At 43.4% G+C, this 25,072-nt stretch overlaps 1 protein-coding gene across 3 annotated transcripts in view; it reads right to left on the minus strand.

The window, feature by feature from the left end:
• Positions 1-18,992, minus strand: part of LOC120954714 (polypeptide N-acetylgalactosaminyltransferase 5) — a 79,287-nt gene extending 60,295 nt beyond the window's left edge. For all 3 annotated transcript variants that reach the window (XM_049610596.1, XM_049610597.1, XM_040374872.2), the window contains exon 1: positions 18,858-18,992. The gene's annotated coding sequence lies outside the window, so the exon portion shown is untranslated. The remainder of the gene's footprint in view (positions 1-18,857) is intronic.
• Between the last annotated feature and the right edge of the window lie 6,080 nt (positions 18,993-25,072).

Below are 25,072 nucleotides of genomic sequence, written 5' to 3' on the forward strand. Positions count from 1 at the left end.
TTTACAAAAAAGCTTTTGTAGGAAACAATGTTTACGGACCAACGTCAGTAATTACACATGCATAAACAATCTTGGTCCTTAGTCTACAAGGTGTAACCCTATGCGAAAACTTAATCCACGAAAAAGGAGAATGGACATTGAATCCTTCTCCTACAAACAGATAATCAAACCTCTGATAGTACCTCCGTGTGACGAAAGGTATAGGAGAATATATCCCATCATCTAAAGAAGAAGAAGAATCTATTGTTGTCACATCAGTTCCGCACGATTCCGGTAGATGTCGCCATAGTCATATCAAAATGGGACCAAACTTACAATCAGAAGTGGGAATAAGCTCTAAATATATTTCCTTCCCTCAAATATATTCAATTAGTTACTAACCATTTCATCCGAATTCATTTCAATACCCGAATAACGTTCGACAAAAAATATACCACAATAAACACGACCCTAAACGATCACTCATATTGCGCATCCATAGGATAAATGAGCCTCCTTCAGCCAGTACCGGCGTGGTCACTGCCGATGAGGCAAAGCAAATTTCACAATGCTACACCGCCCAATCCATCTCCCTTTCTTGGTGCGTGTTGCGAATGACTGAAGCATCGGCATATGGGTGTGTATGTGTGCGCTCTACACTACGTGAATCGTAGATTATCATTAGCACAATGCATGACTATCGATCACTTCTGGATGGTGCAAGATTAAGAATTGATGATAAGGTTCAAATCTTTCCTAATCATCGCCACCCGTGCTCACTCGCCCGGAACGGAACGGGGATTGCGAATCCGTTGGCCGCAACGATTTATGTGCTTTAGCCTGCAGGCCGATGAGATTGGGTGGATTATATAGTGGAACAGTTTCTACAGTGCAGTCACGGATTGGGCAAGCGTTGTGCTGAATATGCTGTTGAGCTTCTATCAGCCCCTTAACACTAGAGCAAGCTTTTAAGCAGAACTATGAAAGGGAAAATTAAACGAAACGTTTTCCTCAAACAAAGACAAATGGTGTACCGCGACACACACCGGAACGCATAAGTCAATCGACCGTAAGCATGAGTATGCGCGCGTGTACTTTTGCTGCTGATACAGTGTGCCCGAACCCATACCGAAAGATAAACATGCACACGCATTGTGCGCGAGACATAAAATTTCTTCCGCTACGTTTAAACCCCGTTTGCCCTTATCAGTCACCGGCCAGGAGGCCGAGCTGGCTGGCTGGCTCGTTGTTTTTTGCCCGTGCTGTCAAGCCATTTGAATACGCTGCCGCCACGAGCTAGAACAAAATCAGCAACTTCGGCCTGAAAATGGAACGATAAACAATACTCGCACACACAAGCACCCTCGGCACCCTTGTGTCTAAACAGTGCAACAAAACGGCACGGCGGCGAGAGATCACTTTAGCGAAAGAAAGCTTGCAAAAATAAATAAAGTTAGTCAGCCAGTTTGCACACGCACGCGTGTGTGTGTGTGTGTGTCTGTGCCGCGGCGCATGTTCGATTTCGGAATGGGGGGGGGTGGGGGCACACTTTCCAAACAGGTTTCGTACGTTGTGCTCGCGTTCGACTTCCACGTCAAACCCGGCCGCAAAAGGTAACCCTCGCGGTGTATGTATGCCACATCGTCGAAAAAGCCGGTTTGCTTGCTGCCGGACGCCCCAGCCCCAGGGAGCAGAGGACAACGGGCCCTGAGCCGGCCATACCATATGTTTTCTAATACTGCACAACGTACGCCACGTGATAGCAGTGGGGAGGTTGAGGTTCAGAGGACTTGCAATAAAAGAAAATGGTCCCTCCATTGAAGGTACTGAGGACTTGTGCCAGCCTTGGCTGCGCGAGCTATAGAACGGATCTTACAGCGACCGATTCAATTCCATACCATTACCCCCCCACTGAACGACCGCGATTGTTGTTGCGGGTGGTTTAGCATGTGTACAAACATTCAACTAAACAGGGTGGTGCTTTTGAAAAAATGTATAAAAAACGATACTGACTCTTTTACGCGACTTTCTTGGCATCGGATTATCGTTTGTTATGCTACTAACAGCCACCGCACAACAGGGCACACACACACATGCATAAAGATTCATTACAGCTGCAAAAGAGTTGAGCGACTCCATGCAGCGCTCTCACATGCCGACTCGCAACCAAACGCAACGTAGGCTAAAGCACGTGTGTGCGGAGCAGCATGGTTCGAAAAGCGTTTGCGACCCAGCCGGCAAGACACGTCAAACGGCACACGTCAGACAATCGTTTACAGCACACTACTACAACTACTACTGCTGCTGCTAAAGCTTACCGACAGGGCCGGCCACAGTGTTGGTGAAGGTGTGCCGGCATTCGTAACCGGCTGGCAGATAGTAAAAGGGAGCGGGATCGGCATCAGATGTACAGTGCATTGCGTAGTTCACACGTTATACGACACGACACTAAAATTGTAAAATTTAATTTAAAGCTAAACATATAGGAAACATAATAAATTGTTTTAAATTTAGTTTAAACTTCAAAACAGATCACCTACAGCATACAACAGTTTTGATTTCAGCCCAAAATATATTTAACTTTATGCGTTCAATACCAACCTTCGTTCGATATCGACACAGCCAGAACGAACTAACCAACCAACCAACCGTTCGCTAACGCCACGTTCAGGTGTGTGTATAGAAAGCGTTTAGGTGGTTCATTAGCACTCACAAAATAAACACCGCCGACTAGGGCGGTCCGCGAACGACTAGACTAGACGCCATTGACATGATTGGTGCGCCACGCGGGCTATCGGTGCGCACTAAAATTGCGCACGCATGTGAAGCTCGTATGTGTACGCCACACCACACGCGCACGAAACCCATCTGGGCCAGGAAAACGGGTGAAATGGCACAGCGTTGGGGCGCACCGATTGATGGACAGCTGGGCGCGCTGGTGAAAAGTCAATGACTGTACACGGAAAGTGAAGTAAATTGACAGCGCACGGCGTCATCGGCGATCTAACGAGCCGGTGAAATGCGGCATGCTTTAAAAGCGAATTATTGTATTGGAAAGAGAATATTGTACCTCTTGTAGTATGGAGAAAACAATGTGAATTTTATTCCGTTTTGATAGACCTTAAATTATGAACGACTGCTGTCAGCAGTCTGAAAAGTTGAATTAGATTGAAAAGTTGAATAACAAAAAATAGCAATATAAATATCATTTTGCGATTACTGTCACTCATTGCGTAGCGAACTGTTTTGAATATTTGTAACAGTGACGTCAAGCGGCTGTAAACAACTTAAACCTAATGAATAGTAATCATTGTTTCCAGTCAATTCAAGCTTTAAAAAAAACGCGAAAACGCGGGACCAATACCACAGTTTTTTTCCATTATTTTTGTTTTCGCTTTTTTGGCACTCTATCAATCGAATACAGCGAAATACATTTGGCAACGTCTTCTAAGACCCAGAAACAAACCACGCTGTCGATAAACAGTTCATCATTATTTTAGCTAAACTTCCATTCCGCTTACTAACGCAGGCAAGTATTGCCACTAGCGAACACACTTTGGAGCAATTCTTGTTTTACTTCACTTCTTCATGCGCATCATTACCCTACAATGAAATAAAAAAAAAGATGGAATGTTCATGAAAGTGTTAGCCTTCCCCTCTCTAACGCATACCGTCCTCACACCAACCGGCCATCGCGGAACGTTGCCGAAGGCGCCGGCATCCGGTTGCGTTCCGGTTTCCGGTTTCCACTTTCCTTGACGCATAGTTGGCGGTTGGCTGTTGAGGTTGAACCAACGAAAACAAAAAAAAAACGCCCAGACTGAGTTTCAACTGCGTTTTACCTCCCTCCTCTCTAAAAGCCCCTGCCCCTCCACCGATTTACCAAATGGGAAGGAAACCGGAACTGCACGAACCGGAACCTACTACTTGGGAAAGAAAAAATAGAAGTAGAATATAAAAATAGCATTACAATCGCCATATCGCCCGACGGCCTACAGCAGCGAATCAATGAAGGAAAAATACCAGATCCCTTAAACCTAAAATCAACCCCTTACTGTACGGGACGGAGGGGCACACCCATATTGTTCCGGTTTTGTTCCGGTTTAGAAAGGCAGGCCCGGCCGTTCGGGTGAGCGTAGTGAGTGGCGTACTTCGACCAACCATTTTGTAATGAGGCGTGGTGCCTTTTAGGATAACTTGGTACATGTTAAGTAACTATTTTTGTTATTTTACACAGCCTAAAAGCTTCACAAGAGAAGGTCTTAAATATTCCCATTCATTCACCCGTCCTATTGGAATGGCCCACTGTCGTCACACAACACCTTATTGAATGAACATCGGGTACTTACTAATGAAATAAAATTAGTTGCAACCATTTTCATTGGACCCCCGCCGTTCCCACTTGCCCTTGCCGCTTGCGGAAAGAAAGGAAATTATCATTTGGAAAAGCAGTTACCACCCACCCCCCCCCCCCCCCCCCAATTTATTAAAATGTAAAAAAGCCACACCAAAAATAGCGCACCGAGTTGATCGCGCGTTGGAACGTTGAAGCTGGGAATAAAAATAGCAAAATGCCATCGCAATGGGTTCAGTTTTCAAATGGAGCGAAAATAAATCGACAAAAACGAGCCTTCTTTCCTCCTTTGCTGCTCGCCACTGTACACGTGGGGAACAATAGAGCCCCAACAAGAAAGGAAAAGAAAGGACAAGAACTGTTCCATCCTTTTCCAGCGAGGCCGTTCGGTAAGCGTTTCAGAGGGTTTTCCTCCTTCGCGGCATTGTATTTCGTGTCCTTTCGGCCGCAACTCCGTGGTGTAGTAGCAGCAGCTGGTCTCCCCGGTGCTGCTGGCAACAATTCAAATAAAATTGAAACACGAGTATAAACCATCTCATTAAACCGAACGACACTGTGAGCGGAGAGAGTTCGTGCCGCTTCGCAGTAAGAAAATGTCAATAGAATGAAGTGATTTGTAATTTGATGTGATTTCAAATGCAACTCGAGAAAGGAACACGACCAATGGCACGAAAATGGTTGACTGCAAATTGAATACTTTGCTGAAGCTTGCAGGAACGGAGGAGGGCAATAAGCTATCATAAAATTTGCAAGATAGATATAACATCGACTGTTTTAGAGATCGAAGTTGTGTTGATGAGTTTTGTGACTTGATTTGGACGTGAAATATCACATTGGAGTTCTTATTCTAGGCTCAAATTGAGATTGGAATAGAATAAATACATACATCAATAAAATACCTAATAAAAACAACTGAGTTCAAATATTTTAAAACGCTAAGAGAAGTAAATTAAACAAAACGATTGACCATGTGCACAATTTTCGAAAATTAAATAAGCTTTATCATTTGAAAATTGGAATATTCATGGAAACTGTCAACTACACACAGCAGCACAGCACTACACTGGTAACAACAGAGCAAGCTGGGGTTGTTTCAAACTGTCAAGCTTTGATTTGACAGAACAAAAAATCTCTCTTCGCAAGCATCTTTCTATGCAAAGCCGTCAGTATACCATAATCCCCGCCGATCGTCAATGATTCCAGCGCACACGGAGCCACAAGTGCGTAGTGGTGTGCACATATCAACGTGCAGCACAACATAAAACCCTGGAATCGTCGCCATTCTGACACGATCAACACGTCAACAGCCCCGGGTGTGTGTGTGTCTGTGGCGCGCACTCGTTCCGAATCGGTTCGGTATGCCGCCGCCGGGACGGTTAAATGGCAGCGACAATTTTCTCATTTACTCTAACCGGTCCGCACCGTTTGTGAGTCGATGTGTACACATTGGCACTCTGACGGTACGATACACAGTCTCTGCATACGATTACATTCCGCCCCTTGTGCAGCATACTGCTCCACCGGCGGCCGCTCTGCTAGCACACCACAACCAACCGACGGTACCAAACCCAATAGACTTCGGTGTATCACTTTGGCAGTCCAATCCCGACCTCTCTCCCACCCAGCTCCACTGTCGGTAGTATGGGAGTGTAACGGAAAAATACAAACTAATACCAACAAAAAAAAAGGAATGCCGAAGAGTAAAGGTCGCTTTTGCAGCATGTCAGCAATATTGCCCTCCTCCAGACGCACCTTGTATGAGAGGCGGGCGGCGTCGGTATGCAACTGCTAGAATATCGCACAATGGTCGCTACGGGTGCTACGAACTACTCAAACCTTTCCACAGGAGCTGCAAAAAATAAGTTCACACAATTTAGTGAGTACAATTACAATAAATTAAAGCGAGGTTCCAAAGTTGGAGATATTCAAACTATTTTCCTTCCAGTTTATATATCATAAACGATACAGTTATACATATTCTAAAATTTAGTTTCTTCAAAAATCTTTAATTGGGGCAGTGAAAGCAATGACCATTGATAAAAACAGATACATCAAAAAGACATGAGAAACGCTCAAAGGGATCTAAACTTTACTTTTGGCATTTCTGAAGTTACACTGATCAAAGATACGCTTTGCAGGCCCATTCAACACTTGCCAACTGCATGCGATTCAAATCACATTTTGTAATCCATTCAATAGACTGCGCTATTTACGCTCCAAAACATTCCGTCCTCACGGTGCGCCCGAGTCGACCTTTACTAAACACAGAGAGCAAAACTCCGGGGCTGCAGCAGCGACGACTCTCTGCCGACGAACCTTATTGATTCACAAAACCGAACCAAATCCAACGGCGAAGGTCTTCTTCACCCTACACGCTTCAAAAGGATGGGCCGCCAACCATCGGCGTAATGAAAGGCAGACCGTGCATGGAAAAGACGTCAGAGAGAGAGGGAGAGAAAGAGCGAGAAAAAGATCAAACACGGAACAACAAAAAAGTAGTACAACTTTCAGAACCGATGTCGCCAAGAATTTGATGATCTGGCGACAGCCGGCCCGGGCCCGCGTTATATGGCGTGAGGCGAATGACAAAACGTCAAACAGCAGTGTAGAGCCGTAGACTGGAACTCTGTTTTGTAAGAAGAACGGGCAAAAGGAAGCTGCATTAAACGGTAGCATCGTGCATAAAACTTTCTTTGTCACCTCATTCATGTTCTGGGGGCGACTCGTGGAGCGAGCGCTTCGATGTTCTAGCATCCGCGCGTGTTAGGCAAGAGTTTCCTTCAGCTGTTGCATTAACTTCACACGCAAAGTGTGACCTAAACCTAAAGGGGGAACATCAAAAACACACACAGACGCCGAAGACATGTTTATGATTTGCGTTTATTGTGGTTTTTTGGGTTTCTTTCTAACATCATTGAGACTAAACATGCAAAACAAGCGCCAAAATTTCCTTTTTTAAACGTGTTATTTGAATAAAATGCATTAATATATTACAGGATCTAAACGCAACAAACTTTGAATTAAAACATGGATTAATCTTTCTTTGGTTTTTACCAACCAGCTGCCCAACAACATAAAATTAATGCGCCAAAACACCATCATCAGTCTGTAATGAACTCCCACCGTTCGTCCCACCTTCTTCACTGCAATCTAATTTACGCAGTACCAACTTCCGGGTAAATAAAACGGTCAGACGATAGCATTGAAATCACTTTGCTCACGATTAACCCTTAAAAAACGGCTTACAACAACCGTGACGCTCCACATTCCCCGTTCCCCTGTTTTTCGCAGCTCTCGCAGATCGCAGCATAATGCTCGGTGGTGCTGTTCGCCTTTTCAACGTCACCCGATAATGGCGCTGATGTTTATCGTTGAAATTTTTTACTATCTCCCACTGCGTGCGTCCTTTTACTGCGTCCTTTTACTTAGCCTGCCACAGCCCGCTGTCTTTCCAACACGGTCGGACACGTTTCGTCCTAATTTGTTACGATGATACGCTTCCGCACATTCTAACACGCCGGACACGTAGCAGCGGCCGGAAACGGCGTGACACTGGTTCGTGCCAAAAACAGCAACACGCAGAAACAACGCCAAACGCCAACGAAAATTCTTTTCCCGAATTTCATTGCACTTGCCAAACTCCACACACAACGGCACACTGGTGGTGGCGGTGAGAAAGATGTTAATGATGGGGAAAATTAACCCAACTTTCAATTCCCATGTTTACACCCAACGACGGGCGCGAGGGCACGGGTGGGGAAGGAATGTGACCAGAAGGAAAAGGCAAAAGGCACACTACAGAGGAGAAAAAATCCTAAATCCCGCACACTTAAATTCAATCCCCGTTCTATGTGAAGTTGTCTGTGTGTGTGTGAGAGTTGGTTTGTTAATTCAACAGCTGGGCAGGGACTAAAACGATAGCTCCAAAGCTGTGAGTTGAAAAATAAATACACCCCCCTTGCTCCCCATAGCGGGCGAACTAATGGGCGACAGTAACAAAAGCTTTGCCAAGGAAGCGACTATAACGAAAGCGTAAAATCAACTTTTGCCAACCATCATACAGCTCAAAACGATTAGCAAACCAAACACACACACGCGGTTGAAAGAGCTGAAATCAAAAATGGGTGCTCTTTTCAAATGTGTATGTGTGTTCCATCCATATCCACTGGTTGTGGGGTAAATCTATCCTTCCTCGAAATGAGACCGAAACAGCAAACCAAAAAAAATCATAAAAACCTAAAGGACACTAAAGCGCCTCGATGATGCTTATGACCAGCACACACACACACACACACACGTACACTCCCACGCACACGAAGCATTTGTAGCGGTTATAACAGTAAAGGCTGAGCCCGGGGGATCAGAATCACGGCCGCTCAAACCCGGCCACCGGTCTGTCAGAAACTAATCCAATTAGTTTATCAGTGTGCTTCACCGCAACAGGATCATCGGAACCGGAACCGGAGTAAAGTACAGGATGGGGCCGGCAGCAGCGCAACACATACACACACACACATACACACACACACACACACACACACACACACACACACACACACACACACCGGGAAACGTGGATTAGGTTCACTTTGTCTCGCTTTTGCCACCCAAGCACGCCTAGTTAATCCTCCCCGCATCCTCCGGCATCGGTGAGGAGTGGTGAGATTTTTGCCGCTGGAGATAGAGAGCAACACAAAAAAAAAACAAAACAAGTAGAAACAGCAAGTGCTCGAGATTAGTGTGGACAGCGAAAAGGCGAACGAAGATGAACAACCGAACGGTGTGCCGAGGTTTATGGTTTCACCAGAAATGTTGCGGCTATGGAATGGAAGCAAATCTCGGACGGTTTCATTTAGCTATTTTTTTTTAGCTCACTATTTATAGCGAAAGGCATTTATAGCGAAAGGCTCCATCAGGTACGGTTGGTTCCGTATCGGAATCGAAGAGTCATTCTTAAAACAACAATGTTCCTTTCACTTCCTTTGAAATTATTGACAGTTTGAGCAGGAAATGACACACACACGATTCGACCTTTGAATTGCGTTGCATTTAATTGTGTATTATATTTCTTAAATCTTAAAATGTTCAGAAAGACAGCATTTCATATAGTGAAATAATTAATGATTATCAAAAATGCAGCTTTATAACAAGGGTGTCAAAAGATCTGAAAACGCACCCCATATATGATTAAGTCCTATTAGAAAATATCATATTTTCAAACTGGAATAACGCAAGACTTACACGTTCAGCACAATTTGTCAATTGTTGCCAATGTTTCATAAGTATTTTAAAATACAGTAATTTATGCACAGTGTGCACAGGGTGATGTACAACAATTGACCAATTACCCTATAAGTTAACGTAAGCATCATTAACCCGTTCCATGCTAAATTACAAACTGTCAGGTAAGAGTAATGCTTTGGACTATTGAGTGATTAAGTCTAAGATAAAACAAAATAAAACAAAAAAAGGATATTTCACGATAAGTAAAAACAATATTTTCTCCATGATGTATAAGATACTTCTGAGTTTGTTGTATAAGTTTATCAAAAGAAGGAGTATTTTATTAAATAAAATCAGAAGAAGAATATCGAAGCAAAATATAGAATAACAATTCACTAAGATGAGAAAAGAAAATAGGTTAAACAAATTTAAAAAAAAAAACAAAGATGATAAAAAACGACAAAAACTAAACATTAAAATCAAATGAGACAAAGTATTAAAAAATCAAGTATAATGAAAAACAAAATAAAACAAAATTAAAACTGCCGTACATACAAGCGTGTATGAAGAAAAACACAAAAAAAATAAGAACAAATGAATAAAAATAGCGGTAATCCGAGCATTACAAGCAAATAAATAAAAAAAAATAAAACATAAGCAAATCAAAATAAAAAAACAACCAAATAAAACAAACCTGTCGTATGCGTCGCATGCGTTGTCTGCGAAAATTCCAGCATGCGTAAAAATGCTTCCTAATTGAGCATGTTTATTACTTACTGCTCTTCCCCAAACCAACTCTCTCCCTCCCCTCGCCCACCCAGCCATCGCCTTCGATCGAAATAAAGACATCCCCACAAAAGTGTTCCAGCCGTTGGTGCTGACACTCATAAAAACCATAAATCGTCATACCACCACACCAACCCGGCTTTGCACACCCTGCCCTGCCACTCGTCATATTGGCCACCCAAACTCAATGCCGGAGAACATGACACGTTGGGCTATTGAGGCTGCTTGTTGATATGCTTGCTTTTTATTTTTTTGTTCGAACATAATCCCGCCGCGCTTCTGCATCATCCTTATTAGTGCGGCTGCCGGCAGTAGTGTGTTTTACCGCGTGGCGCGCACACGGCTCATTCAATTGCACACCTAGCAGTGGACGGACATGAACAGTTGAGCGCACATGATACCACGTTCCATCCACACACACACACACAGGGGGAGGAGAACGGAAAATACCACTCCACCAGCAGCAGCAGCAACAACAACAGCAAAAAAACAGAAAACCGGACATGAACTAGTTCCGTCTCCAGTAGATGCGTGTGTGTGTGCAGAGGGTGGTGTTTTCACTTTTTTGTTTGATGATTTTTTTTTTTTGTTTGCTCTCTGATAGTTTTTGTTTTGTTTTGCTGTTGTTGTTGCTGTTTTTTCTGTACTTTTGTCAACACACAGAACAAACGCAAGTGAGTCATTTGTGTGTCACGTACAATGGGGTTGGGAAAAATGGAAAAACTGGGAAAGTTCGAGCAAGCGAGGTCAGTTTGGGGGGAAAGCACAGCCGTTTTTTTTTCACGCCCCATGCTTAACCCTTCCGTCGAAAGTTGAGTGATGAATTAATTACAAGCTAATTACTTTATGTCGTTAATTAGTATTAAACCAAATGACCCCAAAAAAGGGTTTGATACACTTTTTTGGAATACTTTAGTCTACCAACAAACTAGTTTTTCCTTTTTGTGAAATTTTTAACAAAAAAGGGTTAATTTTTTAAATATGTGTGTGTGGTTCTCACGATGGGGTACGCACATGGTGTGCTGTTATCGCGGTTTAAAACTACAGCCTATCACGATAATGACGACGTGGCGTGTTCGCTTTGCTGATGTTTGTTGCGGCTTTTTTTGCTGTCACTTTTCCCGTGCTTTTTTCGGTGTGCAAAAAAACCGTTTTGTTCGCTCAACTTAAACTCAATGAGCTGTGTTATACCAGACCAGTGGCTACAACTTTTTTTCCCGAGGGAAAGCGCAAGCGGAACAAGAACGCAAACCGGCTTGCCTGGTAGGCGTCACTTTAATGCCATTTGCACAGCAATGAGGCCTGTGAAGCTCATCAAAACAAAACAAAACATAAAAAACCCTAAAACCAGGCGCCAACGCAGCATTCACAAAAACGCGGCGCGGCAGCAGCCAAATCAGCAGAACAGCGCGTATTTAAGCACCGAGCGGCACACAATTAGGCCATTCAACAACGACCAGCGGCGCAAAGATGATGCAGTCCACTGGAGCAATGGAGAAAGTTGTTGAAAAGCGGCCTTGGCTACAGGCGGCAGCCACAGTTCGAATGCGGCGGCTAACGATCTTTTATTTTATTAAGTTGATGAGCATGAGTACGAAAAACAGCGGAGAGCAGTACACAATGATGAAAACACAACTGCTTGCTTGGAGTGTTTTTGTTTCTGTGTTGCTTTTAAAGATAAATTTAACATTTTCTGCATAATTTTTTATCATTTCAATTTTCTTTTTTATTTCAACATCATTTAATTTTCGATTAAAGCGATATTACTAAAACAGTCCTTATGGCACCTAGTGGAGTCAATTAGATGTCGACTAAAACTAATCGAGCCACATAATGGTCTAAATCTACACAGTAAAATTATTAATATTTCAAATTACGAATAGTTATTTCAGTAGATGATATGGTACCATACTTTAAGGTACTCACACACAGCTCTAGTATCTAGAATGTATCTAGTAAAGCTCTAGTACCTAGCAACATTGACCTCATTTGTTTGCACACAAAAGAACCTACGCATACGCACGACCATTGAGTATGCTTTCTACGTTGGTTTAATCGTGTAACCGGATAATCACAGCCCTTACAACGAAAGGCTCCGGTCCCAATTTTGCTACACCCGTGTCACACACGCGTCCTTCCACGAATTGGCATATACCTATCCCCAACGACCCAAGTAGGTCTTATCTACAGTATTCTATGTTAAAATTGATGTTGTGTAAAGAAAGCAATAGGTATTTAATAATGTACATTTAAAATCCAGAACCCATTTAATCTCTGTAGATGTTTACACAATAATTACAACAGCATCGACTAAACCTTTGATATCAATAACCTAAATTATAAGAATGCAATAATTAGAAAACCACTGTGTGTTAAGTTGACTAGGGCAATCTGAGCATTGAACCAAGGACAGGATGGAATGTAATGATGACGAGCTATGCATATGCTGACTACACCATTACTGATGTCTGCAAACTTATCGCTGTACTGTAATCAGTATCAAACAATCATACACAAAAATGTAACCAGTTCCTTGATTTAATACTGTGCATCGAAATCACCATTTTCAAACATCATTTGTTCCTCCACTACCACCAACAAGTGATTGTCATGTGTTTTTCTTCAATTTTGTTTGCCTCTTTCGACCCAAAACCGATCGAATCGAGCAAGAACAGCAGAGTAATTCTTAATAAAGCAACCCTTACACATCACCATCTGCGGGGTAGAAGGCTAAGCTCTAACCAAAAAGTTATCATTTCCCAATACTCTGAAGCCACGCACAATATCCACCCCTAAAGGACGAGTGAATTCCTTTGAAGCATGTAAACGCGCACGGGTCGCCGAGCATCCGTTCCGCGAATACCACAAATAAAAGGGCAAATTAGAAAACGACACCACCAACTAAGAAAAGACCTTTAAATCTCCCCCGCAAATCGAACCTAACCACACGTAACGGGCGCAGGATGGGGCAACAGGTAAGGTCGTACTGAAGGAAAATTCCGAAAACCTATCCCGGTAAGGATTAAATCTAACCTCCATACACACCACATTAAGATCGGTTTGTATGTGCAACTCCAACGGCATGGAAATTGCGATGAAAATTATTTTAAGATGTTAATTCTCGTTTCTGTGATAAGGCCCAAGCTTCGTGTCCTACATCCAACCTTAAGGCAGAGATTTAATCAGGCAGAGAGCATGCTCCAGTGTGATAAGCTAACCGGTGAGCAGCACCACAAGCAACGTGCGAAAAGGGTTTATAATGTTTGTGATAAAATGAAGATTTATCGCAAAGCGTACAAAGGTGCGTGGGTCATTATAATTTTGTGAAGAGGTTGCATCCACTGTAGTAGCAATGAAGATGAATCATGCCATCGCTTCAACAAACGCAGAGCATCGTAGGCAAATGAGTGTTTTAAATTTTACGGTGATTATGCTCCACAGCTTGTTTTCCCTTCTTTAATCATACTTCTGCAACTTCCCCACAGAAATCCACCTCTTTTCATGCGCATAGAAAACCCACCCATAGACCGGTACTTATGGACCGAAAATTCATGTCGACAGCGTTGTATTCTCACCTGAGAACATAATTATTACTTCCCTCATCCGCAACCAATCACGCCCGGCCGAGCGTACAAACATAATCAATCAAGACGCTACTGCCACTACTACTACTGCTGCTGGGGCTCGATTGCCTTGTCAATTTTCACTTTCCATAAACCAGCCTGCCGGTAGAAGACTTGCTTGAAGAAGGTGGCAAAAACTGTTGGCGTTGGGGGAAACAACATTTTTACGGCACGCTGGAATGCACACGGCTTTTTCAACGAGCAACACAGAAGGAACAACAAAAAACTGTAATAATATTATTGGCATATATACACATGTTTGCCGTGTGTGTACCACTATGACCACTACAAGAGCACATGGGGAAGTCAAGCCTACCGATTCAGCTTTGCAAAGCAGTTTTTGGTTACTCATTTTTCGTACCTTCTCTGCAGGCTTGCTGTATGAGGAAAAATGCACACACACAAAAAAGAGTGTTTCTCGCTGTTTTCTGATACAGAGCAAAGCTCGAGTGGCTGAGGTCTTATTGCAAATGCAAACAAGAAAAGTGCAAATCGTTACCGGTAAATCGTTGGCCGGAAAAGCGCCCACAAGGACGCCACACAAATATCAGCTCAATACACACACACACACAGCCAAGCATCGGCAGCACAGGTATTCCTATCCGTTGCTGCCTTTCATATTGAGGTTGTGTATGTGTCTGTTTGTGTTTGTCTGTAACTTTACTTCCTGAATTGTTTCAAGTTGGGCGCCGTGGGCTTCCTTGTCTGCAACGGTTGGCCGACAAAGTTTACAAACGGGGCCCGCCCATCACCACCCGTAAACCCACCCACCCAATGTCCCACACACCGCAAAAGGAAAGCAAAATGTGTGTATGACCAGCTCGGTGAACAACCAAAAATAAAAAAAAGGTTGAAAGACGAAGGCAAAGAAGTTTTACTAAAGCCTACAACATGACCAACTTTCCCAGCCCGTCTCAAAAGCAATTGAAGTGAAGTTTTTTTTTCATAATTTTGTTGTTTTTTTTTGTTGTACCTCATCAAAACCAAAACTGCAAATGGTTCATTTTTGTGGAAAATGAAGGGCTTTATTCGTGGATTTTTTTTTTGTACAGTTATGTTGTCCTTCTGCACTTAATTGTAATACCGACAAAGTTCTTGATTGATGTGCATTGCGCGCACGGAAACGAAAGGCACTTTCCACCGGAACCATTTCTCTGAACGAATCGTCCTTTACGGCGAAAAATTTAATTTCCATACCAATTAAGAAACCTAGAAGGGTGAGCAATACCAGTGTAATGCTTAACATTGTTTAAACCATTGCTGGCGTTTGCTTTGTAGAATTGGAAGAACTTGTAAAATGTAATTGCATAACAGTAGGGAACACAAAACAAAACATCATAAAGTTTCATTAAAGTTTAATTGTTTTTTTTTCTTTCTATTAGCTGCATTTCATCGTCGTCCGTAGCATTCGCAACTGTTTGTGGATATTAATTTGTTCCACCCGAAATGATACCGTCAACTAAAAAATGTCAAAAGATTAAATTAATGTTTTCCATTGAGTGGACACGGGGCAACCACAGTGCCTCGACCAGCACATTTCTGTATTTACGTCCCCTTCCAGGCATACTGGCCAGCCTGATTTTGACAGCAATAATAACAACGGCTCGATTTTAATGATCAACTTAGAAGGTGATAAATGAATTCCCCGGAAATGTAGTAAAAAAACGTAGTTAAAATTACTTCCAATCAACGCAATATTTTCGCGGTAATCTTATCAATAATATTTCCCGTATCTACAGACATGTGTTCTCTACACAGCTTTTAACACGCATCGCTCCGGCTATGTGTCTAGATTGTCAATCAAACTGTTTTAATATGATTGATTCCTAAACCACTTAAGGTATTCGAGATAAAGTCGCATATTGGATTAAATTTTAAGATTCTTCAAGATAAATGCCTTTATTGAAGCGTATAAGGCGCAAAAGATGGGAACGTCCCGTAGTACAGTCGTCAACCTGTACGACTCAATAACATGGTCGTCATGGGTTTGAATCTAGAAAGGACCGTCACTCCGTAGCAAGGAATTTTTACTTATCCAGTTGCTGCTCGGTACTGAATAAGTTTCAAACGCCTATATTAGATAGATGTGCCGGCATGTCCACGTAGGACGGTCACGCCAAATAGAAGTAGAAGAAGAAGCAAAAGACTTCGTCCATTAATGATCCTTTTGAGGAGCTTCAATATGTCTATTGCTTGCTATTTATCATTACCATATACAGGGTAAGGTAAGGGCAAAGGTTCTCATAGTTGTGGGACACTTCCTCAACTCTTACTTATAGGAAGTGAACTTCATATGATGGAAATTGGAGTCTATGGCACTGTTTTTGAACAGGTTTCTTTGAAATTCCTATTGGATTTGTTCAACAAAGGTGCTATAGAGTCCAATTCCCATTACATTAAGTTCATTTCACTTACGAAAGAGTCAATAAAGTGTCCCACAGCTATGAAAACTCCTGGAAAACCCTGTAATGCTTATCATGTACGACAGGATGCCACGTTTAGGCATAGCTGAAACATGGACAAAAATAGACTGGCGTCATTATTTTGCACTACGTTACTGTTGAACATATTTTGGCCAAAAAGCAACTTTTTTAAGACTCCAAAATGATTCTCCTTTTCAATTAATTACATCACATCTCCTATGTCCTAAGTTAGTGATCGCTTGTGAAAATACTGGTAATGTTCCTTGTAAAGAGCCAAATTGATTACCTATTCGTGCAAATGACTTTCGGCCTTGGTGAAACAAACTGTAAACATTCTTTTTACGATAATTAGGTAAATGCAAAAGAACTTAGATTTGCACAATTTTTATTCAGGAAAACACCCTCCTTTTTAACAATAAATAACCTCTGGGTATAGATTATGATGCCAACATGGAAAGGTGCAACAAAGAGATCTTTACAATCTCTTTTTAAGCTCAACTCACCTGTATTGTGACGCGTTTGTGGCATTTCGTTTCGCACAGCCTCGATCTCCGCATCCGTCCTACTGAGAAGCGTGCGCCAAAAGTCGACTTTTCCGCCCCACTACACCTTGCCTCCGACGATCGCACTTCGTTAATTTGGCATCGATTTTTCCGTCGCTCTTGGTGCACGAAAGTCGCCCTTTTCTCCACCTTGAAGATCTTTTCTCCACGGTTCGACACTTTCCGTTCGTAGCATAGCAACGTCTAGTAGTTCACGTCTTTTCACAACACGATTGATCGAGATGAAAAAAAAACAAAACCTCACACCCGAAACACATGGAAAACGCATACACATCGGCCACAAATGCCGAACCGAAACAACCAGGCACGAGAAACAAATAAAAAAAGCAAACAGCAAGATCCGACGCTTCCAGATGGGAAGAGGAAAACTCCAACGCCCGAAATTCGTCTTCTATTACTTCCATATCCCACATTGCAGCAGAAGCGGACGATGGTGCTAAAATGCGGGTGTGCGGGAGGACACAACACTCGGACACACCAAGAGGAGAGGGTGGTGCCCATTTCATGGGTAATTTTACGTTTTCGGTTTTCCAGGCCAGCCCAGCACCGGCAGCACTTCTCATCATTTGGTCAGACGTGATCATCATCATCATCATTATCATCATCAACGGCACCAATCAACGTTTACTCTTGAACCACTTTTCCACTTCTTCGTGCATTCCCTCCAGCGAGAAAGACCGCGTACGCCTGTGTGTGTGTTCGTGAAATCTTCTCTGTAAGCATCTCAAGTCCCTCCAAAACGAAACCGGCCAGCCACTGACACGGGAGCATTGCTTTTTTTCTTCGCTTTACTTTTCATTCATACTTTTTCCCGTCGGTTTTATCGCGTTCAAAACGCACGGAGGGATTCATTCGAAGAGGGGAAAAAAGCAAGATGATTGAAAATTGGTCCAACCGAATGACTCAAGTCAAACGCATGACTCTGGCCGGGTGCTAATCGTTCCAGCAGCAGCACGATCAAGGCCATCTTAGAACGTGGAACGGTTTATGATGCTTGGCAACATGTATGGCGCCCAAGATGAAATTATGTGAAGAGCAGAGTTCAACGCACTTCAGCGGAATGAGGTGTGTGATCGAGTCTTCTAAATCGTGGAGAGAATATGCTTAAGCTACTTTCACATATACACACACACAAACGTGATTACTGGTTTTGCACCTTTTGTGCCAGAGAATTCTAGATTGGCCACACGATCCCAGCTCATTTGAGGGGGACGAGAACTGAAGTGTTGGCAAAACGATATCGGTTCGATTGGGACCGTACCATGCCTCGGCAGCACCCGGCACCACCGCATGCAGCAAGCCATGCAGGCATGAAATAACAGCATGTACACGCGTTGCTTACGCATTGCATTGGAACGGCGGCGCAACCTGACTCCTCCTGCATGCTCCTGCTACCCTATATTCCTCCAACAAGACGAGCTCACACACACACATTGCCCAATCTGTCAACAAACGGTGAACACGGGTTCCCCCGGAAGAGGGTAAGAATGCTTCCCGGACAACCCCTAATCAACAGGCAGGGGGGAGGAAAGATTTGCTTTTTCTTGCCCCCTTCCACTTTCGCCACCATCTCGAAAGGAGGCCAGAACACGTCGTCGTGCAACGTCGACTGCACACACCGACCGACCACCGTTGTTGTTTCCCGTTGTCATAGACAACCGCACCGCACTCGCGCTCGGGTAAATAAACACACAACGTCATCAGCTTCTGGGTTGCCCGTTTTGAAGTCACCAACGTCACCATACACACACATACGCACACAAACCATCGGAGACACTTCTTCGGCACCTGATCGCCGTGACCTGTTTTTTTTGTGGGAAAGAGCTGTTTTGTGTTGGCACTGCTGCATCAGTGATTACACTATTCGCGTACGAATGAAGCAGCTTGCTTAATAAGGTGCACGTACCGCTAAGGAAGGAAACACTTTTGCTGCTGGTATTTACTGCATTTTCCGGCAGCGCACCTACTGCACGCACAACCTACACGACACGAACCAATTTGGTAAACTAAAAAACCCAAGTAACGCCACGGCACGCTGTGCCTGTCAGCACTGCCCAACGTGCAGTTTTCACTGCCAAACGTCAAATTATGTGCGAAACAGGTTGGGCCAAGGGGTGTCCCACGAGCTCGCTCTTTTGACAGTTGTGAGTAAAATTCAGAGATGCATTGCAGAATCGATTCAAGTTTGAATCAAGTGCCACGGAATCACAAGAAAACAGTACGATCTGCAAACTATAATTCATTTTGAATAAATGAATAAAATAAAACAAAACTAAAACTTCTACGTGTAACGTCCGGACTAATATCGCCCACTGTGCACTCAACCCGAACCCCGAACGCAGCGGTATAAACGCGTTATACCTTGACCGCTGGAGCACCCGGTGTGCTAGATGAACTGTCATAGAATAAAGCTCTCTTCTTGGCGCGACATTGAACGAAACAGACGTAAGCCACTGACTTCTGCGTATAATTATTTGTGTGCTCTTCCGAATTGTGCCAAATCTTATTAAAACGGCCAATTAACCTTCCGCCAACCGTAAAACGCTTGGTCATTACATCTCAGAAGTGGGATTACCAACAAAAAGTCGCCTACAAACCGCCTGCAAGCCGCTTAACCAGCCGGCCTACGTGTGTCTGTGTACGTGTGTGCGTGTGACATAACGCCATCTCATCAAATGGTGGGCAAAGACGAACTTCGCCGGGCGCTCATCGAAGCCGGCGTCGACGTACCGAATACCGCCACCCTCGCACAACTTCGGCAACTTTACGCCTCTCTCGAGCTGGTCGCTCGTTCCCCCCGTGCAGCGCAGCCCACCACCTCGGCCATGGCATCAGCCTCCGCTTACGCAAACCATCCCGAGGCCGCCATTTTGTATCACCCTCATGAAAATGGCGGTGACGCCGTTAATGATGCCGCTTCGACGAACAACACCACCGACGCCAATGCTAATCTGCCCTCCGCTCAAGGTGTAGCTGCCGCCCTTCCCCGCTGTTCCGACGATATGGAGGCTCACCTCGAAGCGCTGCGAATGCAGCTACAGTTAGCCGAATTGCGTCAGAAAGTGCATCAACTCGAGGCGCCGCAACCGACCGCCGTTTGTGTAAAGGATTTTGAATCCTTCATCGAGCCGCTTGATGCTGAGAAAAATTCCGATGTCATCCGTTGGTTCCGTGATTTGGAACGCCTTTTCTCACTCCATCGAGTATGCGATGCGGACAAACTTTTGCTTACTCTTCGGCTCCTCACAGGCACGGCAGCTAACGTCGCCAAAGAATTTGACGTCACCACTTACGACGAACTGAAAATGGAGCTTATCGACAACCTTCATTTCGTCGCTACTCCTGAATCTGTGTACCGCCAACTCCGCAATCGTCGGCTGCAACCCCAAGAATCTGCCCTCCGTTACCTGTTTGATATGCAGCGCATAGCTGGCCAAGCCGACATTCCTGATTCGGAACTGATCCCGATCGTCATCGATGGATTGGGAAGCCCGTCAATTACTTCAAGCCTGCACTTCATGCCCCTCACGATGGAAGATTTCCGGAAGAAGCTGAAGCTTTTCGAGTCTTGTCGTCATCTTCGAGCCATCAAGCCCCCTTCCGCCGTTGTTCGGGCCCCGATGAACAGCCGTATGGAACGGCCCCTAACGTCGCAGGAACCTGTCCGCTGCTTCAACTGCTCCCGATTTGGACACCTTCAGAGTGCCTGCTCCAAGCCGAAGCGCCCACCCGGCGGATGTTTCCGCTGTTTCCAGACTGGGCACGTCTACCGCAATTGCCCTGAACGTCGGGCCAACGCTACTGTTGAGGGCGGTATTAGCGCGGAAGATACTCTCGGCACAAACCAAGAGGTGAGTTTGACATTTTTACACCCTTCTACTAAGCGTACCACCCTCAATCGCGTCCGTTCCCTTCTCGATACAGGGAGTCCTGTGAGCTTCATCAGTGACACATTAGTACCAGCTAGGCTGCTAGGACCTCTTTCAACAACTGAATACTGCACTATGGTTAAGGGACCACTTTATTCTCGAGGACGAATTAATTGCACAATCCAGTTTAGGGATCATTCTGTTCGACATTCTTTTATTATATTACCTGGAATTGCGTGGCCTGTCATTATTGGTCGCGATTTACTTAATTCTCTTAACATTTCTCTTACTTATTCATCTTTTTCAAAATCATGTATTACTAAAACCCCGTTGACGGAACTTGAAGAAGTTGATACAACTCTTCCAGAAAAATTAGAAGATGCTATTAGGAGTATTTGCTCGCTCGATGTAATCGAAGCCGAAAATGAACTGGATTTAGGAGATACTCTATCCTTAGAGCAGCGTTCAATTGTTATTTCTATTATCAAGAATTCATACCTCAAATATATTTCAAACACTAAACCACTAGTACATCCAATGAAAATCAATCTAACTCATGATACACCAATATTTACTAAGCCGCGAAGACTCTCTTATGGTGAAAGACAGCAGGTTAAGCAAATTGTTGATAAACTGTTAGCAGAAAACATCATCCGGCCCAGTAATTCTCCTTATGCTTCTGCGCTTGTCCTCGTTAGGAAAAAGAGTGGCGAGGTTCGTATGTGTGTGGATTACCGGCCCCTCAACAAAATTACAGTTCGGGACAATTACCCCCTACCCCTTATCGAAACTTGTTTGGAGCATCTGTGTGGAAAAAAATTCTTCAGTTTGCTAGATTTGAAAAGCGGATTCCATCAGGTCCCAATGAGTGAGGAGTCTATCCCCTACACTTCTTTTGTGACCCCAGATGGTCAATTTGAATATCTGAAGATGCCATTCGGTCTTCGTAACGCCCCTTCCGAATTCCAACGTTTTATTAATTCTATTTTAAGGGAATTCATTGATGATGGTAGAATAGTAGTGTACCTCGATGACATCATCATCGCTTCTACTGATCTTAGCTCTCACTTCAGTACTCTCCGGTCCGTATTAGAAAAGATTAAGCAGAACAATTTGGAACTTCGTCTTGACAAGTGCAAATTTGTCCATGAAGAAATAGAATACTTGGGCTACAAAGCTAACTTTTCTGGAATTCAGCCTAGTGATAGGCACATTAAAGCACTTACTAATTACCCTATGCCCACTAATTTAAAACAACTCAGACGTTGTCTTGGTCTGTTTTCATACTTCCGACGGTTTGTTCCATCTTTCTCTTGCATCGCCAAACCTATGACAAAACTTCTTCAGAAGGACGAAGTATTTAACTTCGATTCAAATTGCGTGCATGCCTTTGAAACCTTACGTGACAAACTTGTGCATTCTCCTATCCTTTCCATATTCGACCCAAAACGGGAAACCGAATTACACTGTGACGCAAGTTCCTTTGGTTTTGGCGCTATTCTCCTCCAGAAACAGGATGACAATAAGTTGCACCCTGTTGCTTACTTTTCCAAAACCACTTCAAAAGACGAGTCCAAGTTACACAGTTATGAGCTTGAAACTCTTTCCATCATTTACGCTCTTAAGCGCTTTCACACTTATGTTCATGGGCTCCCCATTAAGATAGTTACTGACTGCAACTCTCTGGTCGAGACCCTTAAGAACCGTAATGCTTCCGCTAAGATTGCCAGGTGGTCCTTGTTTCTGGAAAATTACGACTATACCATCTGTCATCGCTCAGGCACTTCTATGCCTCATGTCGACGCACTGAGTCGCACCGAAGCTGTGGGTGCCATCGGTGAGATTGACCTTGACTTCCAGCTTCAAGTAGCTCAGACGCGTGACCCATCTATCGAAGCTCTCAAACATCGGTTAGAATCAGAAGAAGTTGACGGATTCTTACTTCAAGATGGGCTTGTCTATCGCGACATACCTGATGGTCAACCTCAATTGTATGTCCCTTCGGAAATGGTCGACAATGTAATTAGACACACTCACGAGCGAATTGGCCACCTGGGCATAAACAAAACCTTCAGCAAAATCAGTCAGCATTACTGGTTCCCCCACATGAAGCCCACTATCGACAAATTCATCAAAAACTGCCTCAAGTGCATTGTTTATTCTGCACCTCATCATACTAATGCCCGGAATATGTACAGCATCCCTAAAGAGCCCTTACCCTTTGATACCATCCATATTGACCATTTAGGTCCGCTCCCTAGTTCTTCCTTACGCAAGAAGTATATACTTGTTGTTATCGATGCTTTCACTAAATTAACTAAACTTTACCCAACCTCCTCAACTAATGCGAAGGAAGTGTGTTCTGCCCTTTCCCAATATATGTCTTACTATAGCCGCCCTAGGCGGATTGTTAGCGATCGAGCTACTTGTTTCACCTCCACCTTGTTTGAGGACTTCTTGGAATCGCATAACATTAGCCATGTCCTCAACGCCACCGGATCCCCACAAGCCAATGGACAGGTAGAACGGGTGAACCGTGTGTTGCGTCCTATCCTTAGCAAACTATCTGATGCTCCAGACCAGACCGATTGGGTATCCAAGTTGCGATCAGCCGAATACGCTTTAAACAATACCGTCCACACATCTACGAACTTCTGCCCCTCTGTCCTACTCTTTGGTGTCGAGCAACGCGGTAAAGTTCCAGACGAGTTAGCCGAATACCTGGATGAGAAATTTGATCGAGCCTCTAGGGACTTAGAAGCCATTCGGGCTAAGGCGTTAGAAAACATAGAAGAGTCTCAACGGAAGAATGAGGAATACTTTAGCAAAAAGCACAAACCACCACAGTGCTATAAGGAAGGTGACTTAGTGGCTATACGTTACTCTGATACGACCGATAGCGGTAATAAGAAGCTCAATCCTAAATTCAGGGGACCTTACGTCATCCATAAAGTGTTGCCCCATGATAGGTACGTGGTACGCGATGTAGAAGGATGTCAACTCACACAACTACCCTACGATGGGGTTCTAGAAGCGAATAAGTTGCGACGTTGGACCGAGTCCAGTGATTAGGAAATTGAGGGCAATTTATTGTTCAGGATAGCCGAGCTGTAACGTCCGGACTAATATCGCCCACTGTGCACTCAACCCGAACCCCGAACGCAGCGGTATAAACGCGTTATACCTTGACCGCTGGAGCACCCGGTGTGCTAGATGAACTGTCATAGAATAAAGCTCTCTTCTTGGCGCGACATTGAACGAAACAGACGTAAGCCACTGACTTCTGCGTATAATTATTTGTGTGCTCTTCCGAATTGTGCCAAATCTTATTAAAACGGCCAATTAACCTTCCGCCAACCGTAAAACGCTTGGTCATTACATACGAAACGAATTTAACGTATTTTGCCTTCCAAACCATTTAATTTAATAGTATCTTAGTTCAGGCTTCATTGGTTATGTTTTGAAGGATTATTCTTTAATTCTCAATATTTTTAAGTATAATTTTTCATGTTGTAAACGCCATATACCCTCTGAAAAATGCTAAAAATTCTGCACAGCGGTATCGATGTACCACCCAACCAACATTACATTGTACGACGAAAATGTGATCAAATAAAGATTAATTAACCCGTGAAACGCTTGGAACGCTTGCAACCGTATTTTACCGTTTTGGTAGGAAATTCAGTTTGTTTTTGTTTCATTTCAACTTAATCTATTTGCTTCAATGTGTTCAATCATTGTATATTTATTACATAAACACTGTTACATAGCACCTATTGTTTCATTACTATTCAAATCAAACAAAAATATGTATTTAATATGATGAAAATCATAATCTAATATTCTCTAAATGAATTAAGTGTTCATATCGACAATCATACACGCTTACAAAACATAGTTTTGAGGATTTCCAAAAATATCGTAAACACCAATTGTAAAGTGCATGACTTCCAATTGATCATCTTGTAGATATGATTCAAACTAAAGAAGAACAACTAGAACTAAGAAAACAAGATCATCGAAGATAGTTGTGTTAATCTGTGGTAGTTTTTTTTTTAATTATATAAAAAAATAAGTGGCACATTAAAAAATCTATATATTTTTTAAATCTCGTTAAATGATCACAATTACACTAGAGCTACTAATTGATTTAACCAGTTAAAACTGCGTGTCTTACCGTTAATGTAAATTATATGTATATTCATACAATTTATCTATCTAAATACGATGTTTCTTTCAAACAGCTGCAATT

Source organism: Anopheles coluzzii, chromosome 3 (genome assembly GCF_943734685.1).
Source record: "Anopheles coluzzii chromosome 3, AcolN3, whole genome shotgun sequence".
NCBI classification, from domain to species: Eukaryota; Metazoa; Arthropoda; class Insecta; order Diptera; family Culicidae; genus Anopheles; species Anopheles coluzzii.